Here is a 20891-nt window from a genome sequence, read left to right on the forward strand (position 1 = left end):
ATACATCTTTCATCACCATCTTGGAAGAAAAAAAATTGCAAAAAATTGTGGAGTAAACAGATACTACATAAAAAATGGTTAAATTCATTGGAAAGGATATAATAGAAAGGGATAACTTAGGTGGCTAACCAGAAAGCATGCTTAAGCACAAAACAATGCCCTCACCCAGACATGTATAGCTGAACTTGCTAAAAACAGATGATAATTTACAAGCAGGGAATGAACAGAAAGGATTTACGATCCATCAGTCAAATTGGAAGAAACAAGATGACAGATAAGTAATTGATGGCATGTTTAATGGCTTCAATTTTTACTCCAAAAAAAAAAAAAGCCTGTAATTTTCCCAGTACGCACTGATAAAATATTATGGACAGAGAACCATAAAATGGAGTCATTATCCAGGTGATCTTAGCAAAGGATATGGCAGGATCAAATGATGGGCCATGATCTGGGCATATTTAGCAAGGATATGCTTTGAGAGTATCATGTAAATATTACTGTTGACAGGGAGAGAAACAGAGGACCTAATGAATGGCTCAAACCTGAAAAATGAAACAAGGGAAAAGATATAATGTGTTTCACTGAATGGATATTTCATTTAAGCATCTTCAAATAACACAGAAGAAAACACTGAAGTTAATTAAAAAATCTAGTATAATGAAAGGGAAAAAGAAAAAGAAAAGTCCCAATAAGCATAAAAGCATGACTTGAAATGGTCTCAAAATAGCGAATGCAGAATTCAGTTCAATAACTCCTTTCCATCCACCTCTTTAACAGCCAAAGTTAGTAAATATTCAAGGCAGCCCCAAAATATGTCAACCAAGAATATTGACAGTTCTCAATAAGCAGTTCAAGTGACATCTGGAGCAGTTCATCTGTGATTTTTATTGCATGGTCACACATGCTAATAGCAAGAAAAACCAATCGCTTCAACATTCTTCTCTCCTTGTGGTGTGTGTGTGTGTGTGTGTGTGTGTGTGTGTGTGAGAGAGAGAGAGAGAGAGAGAGAGAGAGAGAGAGAGAACAATATATGCCAGGCTAAGCCCAGAAATGAGGAGTCATTCAGTGGAGGGCATTCAAGACCTCGCCTTAACACCACCCCCACCCCCATCACTACCAAATCCTAAAGCTTTCTTTTCTGTCTCAAGCAAGGGTGAGGCCCTGCCTAAAGTTATTGGCTAATGTTACCATTTGAATAATGAAGGCAGTAAGTCGTATCTCCCTCCCCTCTCCATTCAATCTGTGCCATCAAAGCATCCAAATATTCTTGGACTAGAGTGAGAACTTATAATAAAACAATAGGTCAAAAGGGTTTTAATCGTGAATACAGAATACTGCTATGATGCTTTTACAATTTTATTAGAAACGTCTTTCTAACGTCTTTCTCGTTAATGATTGGGCAGGGGCATTCTGATCAGCACCATTCCTACAACAGCAAGCTCTGCCTGCTGGTGCAGGGTCTAATTACAGATAGAATAACAAAATGAAGAAATTCAGTAATTCTGTAAGGGTAATGCATCTATTTCCTTTGTAAACCGTTAGCATCCAAAAACTGTACTGTTGGACAATATAGACTTCCTACTCAAGCTGAACCCTCCAACAAGCACAAGCAAAAAGTTAAAAATTTCAAAAGCATAAGCAAGCAATAAATTCCAAGTAAAATATGAACATTTCTTTGTTTTTTGAAATTTCAGCTGAATCTGACTCCATAAACCTTTAAAAAGAACTGCTATTTGCCTCACTGTTGTATCATATGTTGCATCAAATTCATCTCGCGCAATAGACATTTTCCATTCAGAGAGAGGCATAACATAAGGAGGGTAAGTAGCAGTGGAGAAGCTTAGTGAAGCCACGTAAGGAAAAGATGCTCGTGGATATTGTCCATTGGACTGGAATCCGACAAGATGAAATGCCCCCCATCTTCAGTAGATTTTTTCACATATAAAGTGATGTTGGTATCAATGTTATTCAATCTTTGGATCACTTAAAATCATGGTTCAAGAGATCAAAATTGGCACCGAAAGCCGATTACAATCAGATTCTGATCCTTATTGGTAAGAATTGACCATTAATGACCCTGATTACAATCATAATTGGTAAGAATCGGTCATTAATGACCTAGAATCAACAAAAAATCCCTGGATCAACCAACTCGGATATGCCGCAATCGTGACCTGCTGCGGCCGATTGGCCGATCCAATCCTAATTCCTTGAACCCTACTTCAGATAGTATCTTTCAACTTCAAGAAGAAATATGTGTTCTCCAGGGAATTAAACCAAACATTTTGCAGCACATGCAGGTTGAACTGCATTGAATGTCTTGCCATTAATATGGGGCCAAGGTGCTAAATACCCTCAATTGGATGCAAAATGAGACTTTGTAAACCATAAGGATTGAACTTTGTTCGCTACCATTTCACCTAAAAGCTCAAACTGTTAGGGAAGGGCAGCGTCAATGTATACATCAACACTCCCCCACACGTGCAGGCCAAGATCTCATGATCATTGCATGTGGAGCTCACACGGCATTTCCTTCACGCGGCATCGAGGGAGAAGATCTGTTCCTATCTAACGGAACGCTATTGGATCAAATGACAAAGGCATTGTTGAGAAAGAGATGGCTTAAAATATCAGGAAAACTCTTCTGATGCACTTCCCAGGAGTCGAACACTCAACCTCCCTGCTCTAATACCATGTTCGCTATCGTTTCACCTAAAAGCTTGAACTGATAGGGAAGGGCAACGTCAATGTATACATCAACAAACTTCAATGATGTAAACTAAATCAATCAAAAATATATTGCTGCAAGAAATTTAAGGTCCATATAGAGCCATTGAAATATTTTCAAATGCATGACATGTGATATATTTTAATTTAAAAACATAGCATCCATTGAAAGAACCAAACTAATTACACGCCCTGGCTCAAGAAGTGATTCATATCATCATCCAAGTGCATAGGATCTCTTTTGCGGTGCCATAAAAATCTGTCTCACGGTAGCCACCATCAAAAGTATGATATCTTTGAGTAGCAAGAGAATAGAACAAACCAAGGTTAGCATAAAATCTTTGAATGTAGATCTTATTACCCATTTTCCTCACAGCTTCCTTTGCAGAAAAAGAAGGTTTTTCACTAAGAAACAACATCCAATCTCCCAAGCTGTTTACATTCTTCCAAAGCATCCTAGATTGATCCAGTCTACAAACTTGAATCCAACTCCCAAAAGGACCCATAAACATTGATAGGATATTGCCATCACATTCTACCAAAAAATTCTGATCATACTCAGAAACACAGAGTCTCCATGATGTTCTGAACACAGTCCAACAACCTCTCCCAAGATCAAAACATCCCAACTTTCCCTCCTCATCTAAACAATAAAATAGTCCACCATAGAAAACTGGGTTGCTTTGAGATGGAATAACTGACACTGAATTGTTAATACAATTGCAAACACCCCATCTCCTCTTATTTTCTAAAATTTTAACCTCCCATCTCTCTTCTCCAAGATGTAAGATGTAAATTTTAACGTTGTAGACTGCCGATGAAAAAATGCTAAAAATTGTACAATCGAAGGAAGTTGGTGCAGAGGTGAAGCAAACAGCATCAAAATCAAACCCGAGGGGAAATGGGTAAGGGTTCAAGAAAAACATGTTGTGATCATCTTCAACCAGCAGCAACCAACCATCCTTGGAGAAGCAAATCACTGCACCAGACAATTCTTCCTCCAGTTTCAAGGTATAAGTTTGGTTATACATTGGGTAGAACAAGTTAATATTGCAGTTGTTCATAGAAGAGAACATAAGGCATGGAGATGAAGCCATCATCGAGTAATCCATTGAATCTAGTGGAAGTGGAGCTTGTGAATATTGCTACTGTCTACAGATGGCACAAAAACAAATACGATCGCCAGAAAAGAGATGTGATTGGATCAAACTTAGAAGCTCCTGTGGGAGATCAGCCCAAGAGCAAGGTAACTGTGGCACATCTATTACCTCTTCCATCGTGTTTCTGATTGTGGGGACAATATTTTCCACTATAGCAAGAGTGTTTCCTCCCTCATATTTTATCTCCTCTTCCATCATGTTTCTGATTGTTGGGACAGTATTTTCCACTCTGGCAATCGTATTTTCTTCCACACATTTGTTTCTATAAACCTTTCCTTCATTATAGCTAGGTGCAGACATTATCCAGGCAACCTCAAGCTCTTGAAAACTTACATCTGGACAAGGTAAGGAGATTGAGATGTTCTTAAGTTCAAGACAAAAAAATGTACAAACCCTTCTCCCCTTCTGTATAGTAAATTGAATTCCTTTTGATTCCTAATTTTGTGGCCAAACATGAATGGCAATAAAACTTAACTGAATCAATAAAGAATGCATGGTCCCCCAAGGTTTCAACCTTCTCTTAATCTGTCGTAGATAAATTAACCTTGAAAATCTCAAAATATCAAACTCTTGGATTGTATAGTTGCGAGAATACTTTTCTAATGACAAAAACCTCACCAGAAGATTCAACCATAAATACTCTATTACATGATTGTCTCTTTGGCAGTGTTGGCATGGTAAGCCTTCTCTCAATATCCTCATCCCAGAACCATGGTTCACTTCTAATAAACCAACATGACATATACCATCACTTTTAATTGCATAAATCTTTCCTTCACATCCAATGGCACATGAAATCTGATTTTCCAATTCTTCCACAACCCAATCATCATCACAAGGTCGGCAAAACATAAGATAATTATGATCAAAAAACACAACAAAACATCCCTTAGGATTGTCCGGAGCCAATGAAAGAACGCAAAAATACTAGGTAGAGAAATTCAAAGGTGGTAGTTGAATTTTCTCCAAGGATGTAGGATTTAAAAGAAAGCAGTCATCTGTATTAACATCCAACATTACCAGCCACCCATGAGAACAAGTGCAAAAGTATTTGTTGGTCATGTCAGGAATGCTTCTAACATAGTCGTGACTTTCTGATATGCTGATGGTCACCCAATGAGACTGACCAGGCTCCACCTATTTCTTGTTTCCTGGGTGATTTTCATCCTCCCAAAAAATAGGGTAACCGAAAAAAACTTTTGCCATTGTTAAAAGCTCAGCATGTGGATAAAGCTTACAAATCTGCCTGCAGTGTCATGATGCTTCATGATGCTGAAAGCCATCTTCACATCAACAATGGTACTAATGCAGAAATTTATTAAGTTTGAATCAAATTATGGCTTCATACCTTAGACAACAAAGAGGAGAAGGCTTTAGCAACAACTTTGTTGTTTTGTTCGCCACCGTCACCAGTATAACAGAGAACAACATCGATGCCACCATTTCCAGCTATCAATCTGCATATTTCATCCTGCAGAAAAAGTAAGAAATAGAGGCAAGTTGATTTACAACAAAGAGACAACCAACCTCCAGAGCGGGCCACCTTTCTTGGATCCTTTTTATCCGTTCAGTGATCATTCGTAGAAGGGCATGAGTTTGTGTTACAACCAGAACAAGTCTAGTTTTTTTGCTTTGGAAATCAGAATTGGTCTGCTTCAGGTACATACAAAGCAGAAGCACATTATGACTAGGGCTGTATATCCACTCTATGATTGCATATCTAAAACTGTATATCTACTCTACGATTGCACATCTAAGGCCCAAGTCTCTGTTGTTTGTAAAGAAGAACATTCAGTATCTGTTGCCACTAGGGCTGCTAGCCATGTTATGGCAGGTAATCTAACTTTGACTGTTCATCAGGATGTAGAAATGATGTATTTAATTAATCTTTTTCTTTTGCATAAAAAAAAAAAAGAAAAAGAAAAGAAGCAGAAGCTCTGTAAGATGGGTCGATTCTTCCCCCAAGGTATGGAAGTTTAAATGCTTCTAAAGCAAAGAGTTTATCCAATATGTTCACAGAGCCTCTTCACCATCTATTTGGAAGATCTGAAAAATCTTAGATCAATCAATGTGGAACTTTCAAAGTAGATTAAAAACTGATTCATCTAGCAATCACAACAGGATTATTAATGAAAAGTACAGAAAAGGTTAAGCTAGGTTTGAACTAAACCACTTGATTCATTTTGTTTTTTTTTTTTTTTTTTTTTTTTTTTTTGGGGGGGGGGGGGGTTAATGTTCATTCAACTATTCATTACCATTCATTTTCTTTTTCATTTCTTTTTCCCCCTGCTGTTGGAAGAGGAGGGGGGGGAGGAAATTTTTCTTGAACTATACATTGACTGAAAGGAAAGGTAAATTTTCTATTCATTTCTCATTTAGCTAATTTCTGACTACTCAATTCAATTGACAAATCCATCTGCCATACATGGGGAAAAAATGAAAAAATTGGAGATGACAGACTGATTGGACTTAATCCATAAAGAACCACAGGGAAGAAATGAAAAAACTCAAGTCGTCCTCAGGTTGCTTACTCTTGTCTTAATGAAAAATGCCTTCAGATAATCAATTTGATCACGGTGGTAGACGATAAGAATGCACAACTGCCTTATCACTTCTTTCTTCAGATACCTCATCTTCTTTCTCTTTGAGTTTGTTCTCCAATTCTCTTGCCTTCTTCTCAAGTTTAGCTACACTTCTCAACAGTTTCTCATCCTCTACCCCCTCAATCACCTTCAATTCTAACTCCCCCACTTTCTTGATCTCATCCTGTAACCTTGCAATCTCTTCTCTCTTTTTTTTTCTTTTTTTTTTTTATCCCGAATATTCCGTGGGACCCGGGGGCGGCCCCTAAGCTTTATTGATTAGAAAGAAAACCAGACATACACGGGGGGGACATATCCGCCTTACCCCAACCCAAGGGTACAAGTTGACTTTCCTCTCCTCTCTTTCTCACCCACCCTTACATCGGTTTACACTAAAACTCAAAACAAAACAGGAAAAAAGGATAAAAACCTACTTTCTTAGAACCGGGAACCCTAACTTATCCTCCCAGAGAACTCTACTAAGCTCTCTCGGGAGACCATTTTCCTCATGAAAAACGATGGAGGCAGAGGTTTGACAAGCCTGGTTCGCAAGATGATCTGCTGCCCTGTTCCTTTCCCTATACGCAAAGCTTACATAAGCTCTAGTCATTGTGCAGTACTTGGTGATTTCCTTAAAAAGGTACCAGCCCTTCCAAAGAGTGCATTTCCCATTATTTACCATTAAGGCTAGCATGGCCGAGTCCGTATTTACCACCACCTCTGTCAGCCCTAGAGTGACACACCTTTTAAGGCCATCCCGCAAAGCTCTCAATTCTGCTATCGAGTTGGTACATTCCCCGTAAAAATTTGCAAACGCCACTTTCATCCTCCCTTCATTATCCCTGATGATTCCTTGCAATCTCTCCCTGATTCTTTTCTTGAATTCTCTGCAACGATAGTTTGACGCTCCGTCTCTATGGTTGCAACTGCCTTGTCTAATTCTGTGGACTGAAGCCATTCCTGAAGATCTTTATGATTCTCCTCCATTTTACTCAACTCTGTTTTCAATGCAGTAATTACTTTTCTTCCAGTTTCTACTTCTTTCTTTAGCTTCTCAGCCATCCTTTGCGACATATTAATCATCTCATCTCTATTATCAATGTTTCTCCGGTACCGTAAAAACTTCTGTTTCTTCGATCTTTTTTTGCACCACCTGGCAATTCTTCAGTGATTCCTGATACAGATCCTCAAGTTGTTTATACTCTATAGTTAAACTTTTGATTCTATCCTCCTGTTCTTTCAGCAATTTCTGCTGATCAGAAACCTGCCTAGTTAACTCAATGTTCATATTCTCCACCTGAGTCTGTCTTCCTGCAGCTTCTTGTCTTTCTCCTGCAATCTGCAATTCCAATTGGCTTTTCTGGGAGTGTAAGGAGTCCAACTCCACTTGCAGATCATTGACCTGTGTCATTAAAGCCATAATTTGAGCTGACCCTTCATTCTTGTTATCTTCAAGTTTCTTCAGGAGATTAGAAAGCTCATCTCCTCTCTCTGATAATATTCTCTCCAAATCAAAAAACCTGATCTTGCAACTCTGTTCTCATGAGCTGCAGCGCCAGGTTTTCTTCCCTCAACTCCTGTGCTTCATGACTCTTAATTTTGATCTGCTCTTCCAGTTCACCTTTCTGTGCTAATAAAGAGTTCACTTCCAGTCGAAGGTCAGTCACCTGAACTGCCAGATGATCCTTCTCAAGGTACAGGTTTTCAATCTTCTCATATTCTGACCTTTTTTTTTTTTTCTCAATTTGCAAATCTAGTTGGTTTTCCTTAATGTGCAACGAATCTAGTTCCTTATGGAGAGCAGAGAATGATCCAAATCGGAATTCTACATTTTGAAGCTCATTTCTACATGTTTTGTTTTCACTGGCTTTCACCTTGGAAGAATGATCCGAATCGGAAACTGAGCTGGAACTAGGTGATAAGTCACCATCTTTTTCTTCTTGGTCATGAAATTTCTCCTTTAACTCTGCAGTAAGATGATCATAACGTTCATAGAGTGATTGGCACTGTTTGTGGAAATCCTTGACGAGGTCAAAAAGTTCTGACTCTCTGTTCGAGTTCCCTATGGAATTGTTTTCTTCTCCTCCATCTTTGATAAGCTTCAAGATCTTCTTCACTTTATTCTCAATTTCTGCAATAGACAGGATGCTTCGAACTTGATTATCAAATATAATTTTTTGCAGGCTGACAAAATATTATAAAATTGCTTTATCTGACTTCCTAATCCCATTCTATGTTGTCTTCATTGGAGGAAAACTATGAATTTCTTCAATGACATTTGAAAGATTAAGACCATTTCCTAGAAGATCTAGAGCAGGCATCCCCATTTTTTTTTCTCTCTTTAAGCTGTTCAGTATTTTAAGGAGCAACATGAGTCCCAAAAATGGATTTTGTTGAATCCCTCCAGTGATGTTTTGTCATCATTGTGGGTTACAGACAACTCAGTGAACTGTTATTTGGCAAATGAGAAGATGGGAAGGAAACAGAGCTGGTTGCAGCATCATATCTTTCCGCTTGGTGTCAACTTCAACTTTAGAGGTTGCTTGAGGCCCAATCGATGTGGCAAATGGACCATCCCTTTCATTTTCAAAGTGACAACAGTAGTACAACACTAATCATATTTCAGTTTACCTGCATGAGTGTCACCAACTTGCTCATCTGATTTTAAGTTTATCCTCTCTCATTTTAAATCAGGGTGAATAATGAAATTCGCAAGTTCTATCGTAAAAGCAATAAGAGAAGTTTTAAAGCCTAATTTTAAACATGTATTGGGAAAATCTGTGTCAGCTGTGCAAAACTATCAGTTTAAGGTTTCTCCCTTCCAATTCAAGGCCAAGGCTCTTAAGGCATTGAAGATGGTTTGCTTTTGAGTATTAGACGGGTTTCCGAACCCAATGCCATTGTTACTCTTTGAGAGTGTTGAAAGATGTTGATGGTAGAGAATAAGAGCTGAGAACAGTTACTGGTAAAATGATGCTGTCCAGAGCCCATGCATGATCCCAGAAAATTTCTTGAGTTTAAATCCCTGAACCAGAGGGAAGGTAGGAATGTTAAATGTGTACCACACTACTACCACCATATTGTCTCTTTGTAGGTTCCAAATTCAGCTAAGAAGGGTATTTCATTAGTATAAGAGCTACCCCACAATCAAAAAGCAACAATCAGAGCTGAGAACAGATCTTCTCAGAATAAGCAAGAAAATCAACTACGAAAATCGCAAAGACCCCTAACCTCAGATTTACTGATACAGGTTTTGAAACACAAGAAGAAAATTAAATTTCTTGATAGAGAGATTACACAGTGAACCAGGAGGTCTGAGGAGAAATAGGAGTGTTGTTATTGTCAGAACAAGGGTGGACCATTGGGAGAAATCACGATAAAAAAAATCCCAATCAGGAAGAAGCACACCGGCAATGGTGAAGAGACCAAATATGTAAGTGAACACCATCTTCTTGAATGAATAAGTTTAAATACTGATTAACAAGGCCATTGCACCCAAGCAAACCAAAGAAGATCCAGGACAGCATCATTTGCTATGGTTGCTGGTCTGCTGCCCCAAAAGAAATTGTGCTCTCAAGAACAACTCTTTAAACTATCCTTGGGGCCTGCCTATTAAAAAAAAAGGGGGAGAGATTGCTGCCTGGGCCTCTAGAGTCTGCACATGCATGCTGGCCAATTGGAACGCACATGCAAGCATTGATCTGGGCGGGATTTCTACCTTCCCATGGGGGCAGGATGGTACTTTCCATGGGAGCAGGGCAGTTCTAAGTCTAGGTGCAGGAGCCATGCTGACCATACGACCAGGTAGTGTTCTTTTCCCTAAAACAAATGGAAAATTTATGAGTCCTTAAACTCAATCTATATTTATTTTCTTGTAAAACACCCCATCTTTTTATTCTAACAATAAAACAAACTTTCACCTCTCTTGAAAAGAATTTAATTACTTTGTATCAACCCAGAAGAATCAGAATTTTGTTCATTGATTTGTCTCTACGATTGTAGAGGTTTTATATAAACTTACAACATAAACATTATCAACTCAGCTCTTCGCCACATTAACTCCATAGACTTCCACAACCTCCTAATAACCACTATCCACCACATGTTCCTACTCCTATACAGGAACTCCATCGTAGAATTGTGTCTACTTATTAGCTTCCATTGCTGCCACAATAGCTTCATAATTATTACGATGCCTAGGCGATCCGAGGCGTTGGAGGGCCACCTAAACGCTTAAGAGACAATGTGCCCACGTAGGCGTTGTCTAGGCACCTGCCAACCTCTTCATCATTTAATGTTATCCAACTATCCATTTAATCTAGATAATAATTTAATCATAGTTATCAAGGTGGCAAGGCGACCATGGCATTGGAGAGGGTCTAAAATCAAGGCGACACCAACAAGGTGGCAAGGCGCCCAAGGCAACCAAGGAGCCTGGATGCCCTAGACGATGCCTTGATAACTATGAATTTAATCAAGCTATTCTATACAATGTTTTTCAGCACATATGATTTATGAATAATTTAACAGCCCATTAGAGCTAGTAAGCTACGCATACATGAATAAATTAGGTTCACATACATGAATAAATTAACAGCAAACTCAATCAATATATGTTAACAGCTAACTAATAGTTTCTTAAGTTGATTCAAGAATGAAAAGGGTAATCAAGATCATTCCAGCACTCTCAACATTAACATGTATTATAACAGTTTATGCTAGTGAGAATGTAAATTGCAAAACAGCAAAAAAAAACTAATAAATTTTGAAAACTCTTTGCAAATTCAGACTTCAACCTTTAAAAAGATATTTGCCTCACTGTTGTATCATATGTTGCATGAAATTCATCTCCCACAACAGACATTTTCCATGGTTTCTTTTCCAAAGAGAGGCATACACAGGGAGGGTAAGTAGCAGTGGGATTCAGCTGCACTGAATGTCTTGCCATTAATAGGGGCCAAGCCATGGTTTGAGGAATCGGTACTGGATCGGTGGATCAATCGATTCATATTGGTATCGAAGGAGACTGATTTTGATTCCTAGTGGATTGTGTATCAATGGGTCGGTACAAACAAGGGTAAAAATTTAAACAAAATCTAATTTTTTTGAAGAAAACAGGGGTAAACCTGACCGATCCAGACCAATACGGACTGATACCGATACCGATTACTAAAACCCTGGGCCAAGGTGCTAAATACCCTCAATTGGATTCAAAATGAGACTTTGAAAACCATAAGGATTGAACTTTGATGTAAAATAAATCAATCAAAAATATATTGCTGTAAGAAATTTAAGGTCCAATGTAGAGCCATTACAAAATTTTCAATGCATGACATATGAAATATTTTAATTTAAAAACATAACATCCATTGAAAGAACTCAACTAATTACATGCCACGGCTCAAGAAGTGATTCATATCATCATCCAAGTGCATTGGATCTCTTCTGTGGTGTCATAAAAATTCTTCCGACAGTAGCCACCATCAAAAGTATGATATCTCTTAGTAGCAAGAGAATAGAACACACCAAGGTTGGCATAAAATCTTTGAATGTAGATCTTGTTACCCATTCCCCTCACAGTTGCCTTTGCAGAAAAAGAAGTTTTTTCACTAAGAAACAACATCCAATCTCCCAAGCTGTTTACATTCTTCCAAATCATCTTAGACTGATCCAGTCTACAAACTCGAATCCAACTCCCTAAAGGACCCACAAACACTGATAGGAGATTGCCATCACATTCTACCAAAAAATTCTGATCATACTCAGAAACACAGAGTCTCCATGATGTTCTGAACACAGTCCAACTACCTGTCCCAGGATCAAAACATCCTAACTTTCCCCTCTCATCTAAACAATAAAATAGTCCACCATAGAAAACTGGGTTGCTTTGAGATGGAATAAATGACACTGAATTGTTTATACAATTGCAAACACCCCATCTCCTCCTCTTATTTTCTAAAATGTAAACATCCCATCTCTCTTCTCCAAGATGCAAGATGAAAATTTTAACCTCATAGACTTCCGATGAAACAATGCCAAAAATTGTACAATCTGAGGAAGTTGGTGCAGAGGTGAAGCAAACGGCATCAAAATTAAACCTGAGGGGGAAATGGGTAAGTTCGATCCTTGCTTTTGTGAAAGGGTTCAAGAAAAACATGCTGTGATCATATTGAACCAGCAGCAACCAACCATCCTTAGAGAAGCAAATCACTGCACCAGACAATTCTTCCTCCAGTTTCAAGGTATAAGTGTGGTTATACATTGGGTAGAACAAGTTAATATTGCAGTTGTTCATAGAAGAGAACATAAGGCATGGAGATGAAGCCATCATCGAGTAATCCATTGAATCTAGTGGAAGTGGAGCCTGTGAACATTGCCACTGTCTACAGACGGCACGAAAACAAATACGATCACCAGCAAAGAGATGTGATTGGATCAAACTTAGAAGCTCCTGTGGGAGATCAGCCCAAGAGCAAGGTAACTGTGGCACATCTATTACCTTTTCCAACGTGTTCCTGATTGTTGAGGCAATATTTTCCACTATAGCAAGAGTCTTTCTTCCCTCATATTTTATCTCCTCTTCCACCATGTTTCTGATTGTTGGGATAGTATTTTCCACTATGGCAAGAGTATTTTCTTCCTCATATTTGTTTCTATAAACCTTTTCTTCATCATAGCTGAGAGGACATGACATAGTAGGCGCAGACATTATCCAGGCAACCTCAAGCTCTTGAACGTTTGGACAAGGTAAAGAGATTGAGATGTTCTTAAGTTCAACATCAAATATGTACAGATCTTTCTCCCCTTCTGTGAAGTAAATTGAATTCTTTTTAATTCCTGATTCTGTGGCCAAACACGAAAGACAATAAAACTTAACTGTATCAATAAAGAATGCTCGGTCCCCCAAGGTTTCAACCTTCTCCCAATCTGTTGTAGATAAATTAACCTTGAAAATCTCAAAATATCGAACTCTTGGTTTGTATAGTTGCCAGCATACTTTTCTAACGACAAAAAGCTCACCGCAAGACTCAACCATAAATAAGTTGTCACATGATTGTATCTTTGGCAGTGATGGCAAGGGTAACCCTTCTCTCAATATCCTCATCCCAGAACCAGGGTTCACTTCTAATAAACCAACATAATGCACACCTTCTTTAATTGCATAAATCTTTCCATCAAATCCAATGGCACATGAAATCTGATATTCCAATTCTTCCATAACCCAATCATCATCACAAGGCCGGCAAAACATAAGATAATTATGATCAAAGAACACAACAAAGCATCCATTAGGATTGTCTGGGGCCGATGAAAGAACGCAAAAATACCAGGTAGAGAATTTCAAAGGTGGTAGTTGAATTTTCTCCAAAGATGCAGGATTTAAAAGAAAACAGTCATCTGTATCAACATCCAACATTACCAGCCACCCATGAGAACAAGTGCAAAAGTATTTGTTGGTCATGTCAGGAATGCTTCTAACATAGTCGCGACTATCTGATATGCTGAAGAAAGTTTGGAATTGTCCCCCTACTCCGTGGGAGAAGACAAGCCAAGGGTGTGACCCAAGGGCTGGAGGACATGAATTCTCATGTTCATTTTCAACATCGATTTCCATTCTACAATTCTCCATTCTCTGTGTTTTTTTGTCTTTCCTCCTACTGACCAAAGTCTTCACTCCTCTATATGCTCCATGGAAGAAGGCAAGCCAAGGGTGTGCTTTAAGGATTGGAGGACGGGAATGCTCACCTTGGTTATCAACATCTGTTTCCATACATCCACCTTCCATTTTGTGTGCTTTCTTGTCTTTCCTCTAGCTGAAAATTTTTGAAGTATCTGAAATTTTTTGAAAAATAGATTGTCAAAGCAAAGATGAATCTCATAAAGAATAGATTGTCAAAGCAGACATTAAAAAAAGAATTGTTTAAGAAAAAGAACAATAATTAGATGATATGATAGTAGAGTTTAGAAGTAGTAAGAGTCCAAGTAAAGGTGGCGAATTTATGTTAGGTCAAATGGTACGAAAAATTATTTACAATGAAACCTTATCCATTTCTTAAATATTAATAGGCTCGAAATTAGCAACCCTCATGCAAAATTGTTGATTACTTGTGATTAGTTGGGCTGTTCTTCATTGTTAAAATATAAAATTAATGAAGGATTGAATTTATGAACAAAAATAAATCTCTTGTGCTTAAGTGTTGACATTGATATGATTACTACATACACAACATCGTATTAATTAGTATAATAATAATTAACATCACTAAACCATTAATTCAGAACTTGTTCCATCTCTAAGACAAAAAAAAAAAATAAGCCTTTAGACATCTAATAAGACCTTTCGGGCCATCAGAATATTATTGGAGATTTGAAGGCATGACTCAAGGATTACATAGAAGATTCAACAAACAACTATGGTCATAAATCTAAATTGTCTGGAAATATTAACATCATATATAAAGTTCATACATCTCAAGCAATCTTAGCAATCCTAATAATCTGCATTACAGTACTACTCAATAGTCTCGGCCCTTCATCAACAATCCATGGATAAACCTATTGGATCCATACCAAGAATGAGTTCTCACAATAGGATCTAGGTAACCTAGATAGCCAACTAAGGTCACACATATAGTGACACACAGTTCATCGGAGTTGGACATGGCCAATTCAAGTCCCTCGCCGGTATTAGTTATTCTGGTGGAACACTTGCAGGATGGCTTGCTGACAAGGCTGAAAGTGCATTCTAACCTAGTCTCAAGAATTTTGGGATTGGGCTTTTTATTCATATAGTGTGATCATATGTTACTTCAATGTGATTTTTCAGAAGCAATTTGGTTTAGTTTACCACAACTATTTCGTAATGTTAATCATCAATACACAACCTTCAAAGATCTAACTCTGAACTGGATGTTGGACAGGACTGTTACAAAGGATACGGAACTTTGAGGCTTGGATCAATTATCAACAACTTATCATGTTAAATGATTCAAGAGTTGGCGTGTGCAACAAGGCGATATTGGATATGGATGGATGCAGCAGAAATCCAGTTCATATTTGATGCAGAAAAAAATTGGAGGTGTTAAGACAGTTTAGATGTGTTCAATTCTGAGAATGGTACTCAATTAGCAAGTTGCTACTTCCTAAGATATTATGCATGGCTCATCCCTAGCTGATTAGGTAAATATTTGTTGTAATACATATGTTGTGTGGTTGGAAGAAGGTTAATTTAAAAGACTAGAGTCTGAAACTCTGAATAATGTTAGCTTTTATCTTCTTGCATAAAATTAAAACAAACAAACAATAACAGAAGCTATTACTATTCATAATGCAATTCTGGCTTCCAAACTCTTAAATTCATATCACCATGGGCCCACAAGTGACAAATAACTCAAATTGAATGAGCAGTGGCAGTTTCGTAAATATTCAAAGGGAAAAGTCTTTCTGAGCCTTTACAAAAGAAAGAAACTGTTGAGATAGGCTAGTTACCCGATTGGGGGAACTAGTCCTAGTTGTGTTAGGATTGCAGTCCTAGTTGTGTTTGTGTTAGGATTGCAATCCTAGTTGTGTTAGGATTACTCTTTTTCTTTCTTTTATTTTTTATTTTCCACTGTTTTATTGTATTTTCCTCCTCAGCCGAGTGCTATTCTGGGATTCCTAGTTGTACTAGGAATTCCTAGTAGGATTAGGACTGAGGAGTTTTACTTCAATTACATGTACTTCAGATTACTATAAATAAAGGGCCTGGGTGATTGATTCTGATCACTCAAGCATTCATATTCAGAGCTGTCTACATGGTATCAGAGCCATCTCTGATCTGAAGAACAGCTTCCCCTCGATTTTTCTGGTTTCCATCTTCAACACACTCTCGGCTTCTGGTTCTCTTCTTCTCCAACTCTCTCGGACTCTCTACTTCATGCAAGGCAGCATCTTTGAGGTGATTCAATGAAGAGCTGCTGCCCTCCATGACACCACTCTGAAAATCATTCAAATACTGGGGTGATCTGAACCTGCCGCAGGTTTCCTCCAACCTTGGCGATCAAGCTGCTGCCCTAATCGAGCTGGATTTCTGGTTTTATTTGGAGATTGATTCCTGCACCTTCTGATCTACACCCTATTGTTTTCAAACTGCAGATCCAAAGCTGCAATTTTTTTGCATTCAAACTACAGATCTGAATTCAATCCACAGCAGATCCAAATCTGCAATTATTTTGCATTCAGATCTGTCCCTGTTGACCTAAATCTTCTCCAATTCAGGGCTTTTATTGGCTCATCCGAAGGGGCCACTGTCTGGAGGACACTTTCTCTGCTACAAGGAAGACACTCGAACCTTGTTTCAGCCAGTTCTAAGGGCTGCAACTCATACAGCCTTAAAACCCAGGGCTCTACTCGATTAGGGTTTCCTATTACATCATCAGTTTTTTTCTGATTTTTGAAGGAACTTTACATGATGTCTGACATCACTTCAGCTGACTCTGATGGATCTTCTCGACCAGAGTATCTTCCTTTTGCTTCTCCCACCAAACTAGATGGGACAAACTATTTAATGTGGTCCAGATCCACTTACCTTACAGTTGCTGGCCGTGGCTACACAGGACACCTTACAGGCACTACTCCTATCCCTACTGAAGAAGGAGCTGCCAAGACTAAATGGTTATCCACTGACTCCATGGTCATGTCATACCTTATTCATTCTATGCATCCTTCAATTGCATCGGGCTACCTTCTCCTAGACACTGCTGCCCAGATATGGAAGGCTGCCAAAGACACCTATTCACAGGTAGGGAATGATGCTCAGGTCTACGAATTAAGGAAGAAAATCCATGACACCAAGCAGAATGATTCATCAATCCCTCAATACTATGCTGAACTCCGCAAGTATTGGCAAGAACTTGATCATTACTCTGATTATCAGCCCACTAATGCCACTGACATTGCTGCCTACAGAAAGCATATTGACAAAATTAGGGTTTATGATTTTTTGGCTGGACTTAATGTGGAATACGACCCAATTAGGGTTCAGATTCTAGGCAAAGACCCTTTCCCTACATTGGAACAGTCTTATGCCTTGGTTAACAGTGAAGATCGCCGAAGAACTGCTATGCTCAATACTACAGTTCCGGATCGATCAGCATTGCAGACCGGGGCTGGTTCTACTCCTTCAGTTGTTGATACTTCTAAATTTGAGAAGACACAGGTTAAATGTGAGCATTGTGGAAAATTGTGGCACACCAAGGCCACCTGTTGGAAGATACATGGCAAACCAGCCGACTTTGAGGCTAAACGTGCTGCTCGCAAATCGAAAAACAAAGCTAATCATACTGAAGCTGTCACTCCTACCCCTCCTACTGACACTGGACTATCCAAGGATGAACTGCAGGCTTTCCGTCGTATGTTAGATGCTTCCACTGCTACAACAACACCTGCCAATTCTTCCACTCCTCCAGGTTCAAATTTAGCTCACTCAGGTATTTCTTTTGTTGGTCACTGTGCATCGGTAGTCTCCTCTCCCTGGATCATAGACTCCGGTGCCACTGATCATATGACTGGATCCTCCAGTATCTTTACTCGTTACTCTCCTACATCTGGTAAAGACAAAGTACGGGTAGCTGATGGCTCTCTCTCCTCTATCTCTGGAAAGGGCTCCATCAGTTGCACACCTTCCTTACAGTTATCATCTGTTTTACATATTCCTAAATTTACCACTAATCTTCTTTCTATCAGTAGTCTTACCCGTGACCTAAATTGTAAAGTAACCTTTTTTCCTCACACTGTGTGTTTCAGGATCTGGCAACTGGGTCGACGATTGGATGTGGTAAGATGCATGGTGGATTGTACCTGCTTGATACTGGGAGTCTTACTTCACCACCGCCTTTGGCTTCTCCCATCCATCAAAGTGCGTTAGTTTCTTCTGAACTTCAACAATGGCATAATAGACTAGGTCACCCCCCTTTAGGAACATTATCCCTTTTATTTCCAGCATTAGCTAAAGAATGTCATAAAGATGATTTTTTTTATGAAGCCTGTGTTTTGGCTAAACAACATCGTTCTACTTATTCTATTTCTAATAAAAGAAGCTCTTCTCCTTTTAATATTATTCACTCTGATGTTTGGGGGCCTAGCCGCAAACCATCCCTTAAAGGCCACCGTTGGTTTGTTTCTTTCATTGATTGTTATTCTAGGTGTACATGGGTATATTTAATGCACAACAAAAGTGAAGTTTTCTCTTGTTTTCAAAATTTTCATAAAATGATTCAGACCCAATACACTGCCACTCTCAAGATATTGCGTAGTGACAATGGTAAAGAATACATGGATGGTCAATTTCAGCAGTACCTTGCTGCCCATGGAATACTCCATCAGACCAGTTGTGTTGATACCCCAGCCCAAAATGGTGTGGATGAAAGAAAAAACCGCCACCTTCTTGAGATGACTCGGGCTCTTATGTTTGCCCATTCTGTCCCTTCCCAATATTGGGGAGATGCTGTCCTAACTGCTGCCTATCTTATCAATAGGCTCCCTACTCGAGTCCTTGACTCTGCCACCCCTGCTTCATTACTGCAGGGGTCCTCCACCTTTGTTGTCCCACCAAAGGAGTTTGGTTGTGTCTGTTATGTTCGCGATACCCGATCTCCGAGCAAGCTTGAACCCCGTGGGACCCGGTATATTTTTTTAGGTTACTCTCCTTCCCAAAAGGGATATAAGTGTTACCATCCTCCTACCCGTCGCACCTTCACTAGTATGGATGTTGTCTTTCATGAAACTCTATCTTATTATCACCCCACACCTCTTCAGGGGGAGACTTTTGGTGAAGATGTGATGGTTGACCTTCCCATACAGACCCAGACCCGAGTCCAACTACCTATTTCACCCACCCCTCAACCGACTGTTGTTTCCTCCCCTCTCCCCTCTCCTGCTTCCCCACCGGATTTTCCCCAGGGGGAGAACTTAGAGGATGCTGAAAATCCTATTGGTGATAATTCCCTTCAGGGGGAGGTGACTCCAGTCCAACAAACCATTAGGGAATTTCAGAAGAAAATTAAGAACTCTAATCTCAAAACATATCACAGGGGACATTCCCAATACAAGCAGCTTCCATCCACTGTAGCTCCAGCACCACTACAATTGTCGGCCCTGGAACCAGATCGATCTCCAGGTAATATATCCTCTCCTTCATCTCCTGATTTACCTATTGCTCATCATAAAGGTATTCGCGCTTGTACCCAGCACCCCATTTCTCATGTAGTCTCTTATGACTCCCTTTCTCCATCATTTCGTACATTTGTCTCCTCTCTTTCTTCTGTTCGTATTCCCCAAAATTGGCAGGAAGCTTTTGCAGATGGAAAGTGGAAAGCAGCAATGATGGAAGAAATGCAAGCCTTAAAAAAGAATAATACATGGGAACTTGTGGTTCTTCCTCCAGGAAAGAAACCAGTTGGATGTAAGTGGGTGTTTGTGGTGAAACAGAAGGTAGATGGCACTGTGGATCGATACAAAGCACGTTTGGTTGCAAAAGGATTTACTCAGACCTATAGGATCGATTACCAGGAGACTTTTGCACCAGTCGCGAAATTAAACATTGTCAGAGTGCTACTTTCTTGTGCAGTGAATCTTAGCTGGGAATTACAACAATTAGATGTGAAAAATGCCTTCCTCCATGGAGAACTTGACGAGGAAGTGTACATGGACATTCCACCTGGATTCTCTTGTGATAAGACCAGCGGGAAAGTTTGTAAATTGAAGCGTGCTTTATATGGACTGAAACAGTCCCCTCGTGCATGGTTTGGACAATTTCATAAGGCAATGGTCTCTGCAGGTTATAAGCAGAGCAACGCTGATCATACTTTGTTTATCAAGAAAAATGGTGAAAAGGTAACTCTTCTAATAGTTTATGTTGATGATATTGTGGTGACCGGGAATGATAATCATGAAATCACCCAGTTGAAGACTTATCTGGGGCGAGAATTTGAAATTAAAGATCTGGGAAAACTAAAGTACTTTCTAGGGATAGAAGTTGCTAGATCTTCTAAAGGCATCTTTCTTTCTCAAAGAAAGTACATCCTAGATTTATTGACCGAGACTGGAATGCTAGGGTGTCATCCTTCCGATACACCTATGGATGCTACTACAAGACTTAAAGAAAAGGAGGGAACTCCTGTTGACAAAGGTCGGTATCAAAGATTGGTTGGTAAGCTCATCTATCTGTCTCATACAAGACCTGACATAGCAGTATCTGTGAGTATGGTTAGTCAGTTCATGCATGATCCACACTCCTCTCACATGGATGCTGTTATCCGGATCCTTCGATATTTAAAATCAGCACTGGGTAAAGGAATTCTTTTGTCTCCGACTGGTCATCTTCATGTCGAAGCATATACTGATGCAGATTGGGCTGGTTCCTCTGATAGAAAGTCCATTTCTA

At 39.2% G+C, this 20891-nt stretch overlaps 1 long non-coding RNA gene across 1 annotated transcript in view; it reads right to left on the reverse strand.

The window, feature by feature from the left end:
- Positions 1-8405: 8405 nt before the first annotated feature.
- Positions 8406-20891, reverse strand: part of LOC122646735 — a 41308-nt gene continuing 28822 nt past the window's right edge. The window contains exon 2 of the long non-coding RNA XR_006330682.1: positions 8406-8600. This is a non-coding gene — a long non-coding RNA (uncharacterized LOC122646735). The remainder of the gene's footprint in view (positions 8601-20891) is intronic.

Source organism: Telopea speciosissima, chromosome 11, assembly GCF_018873765.1.
Source record: "Telopea speciosissima isolate NSW1024214 ecotype Mountain lineage chromosome 11, Tspe_v1, whole genome shotgun sequence".
NCBI lineage: Eukaryota > Viridiplantae > Streptophyta > Magnoliopsida > Proteales > Proteaceae > Telopea > Telopea speciosissima.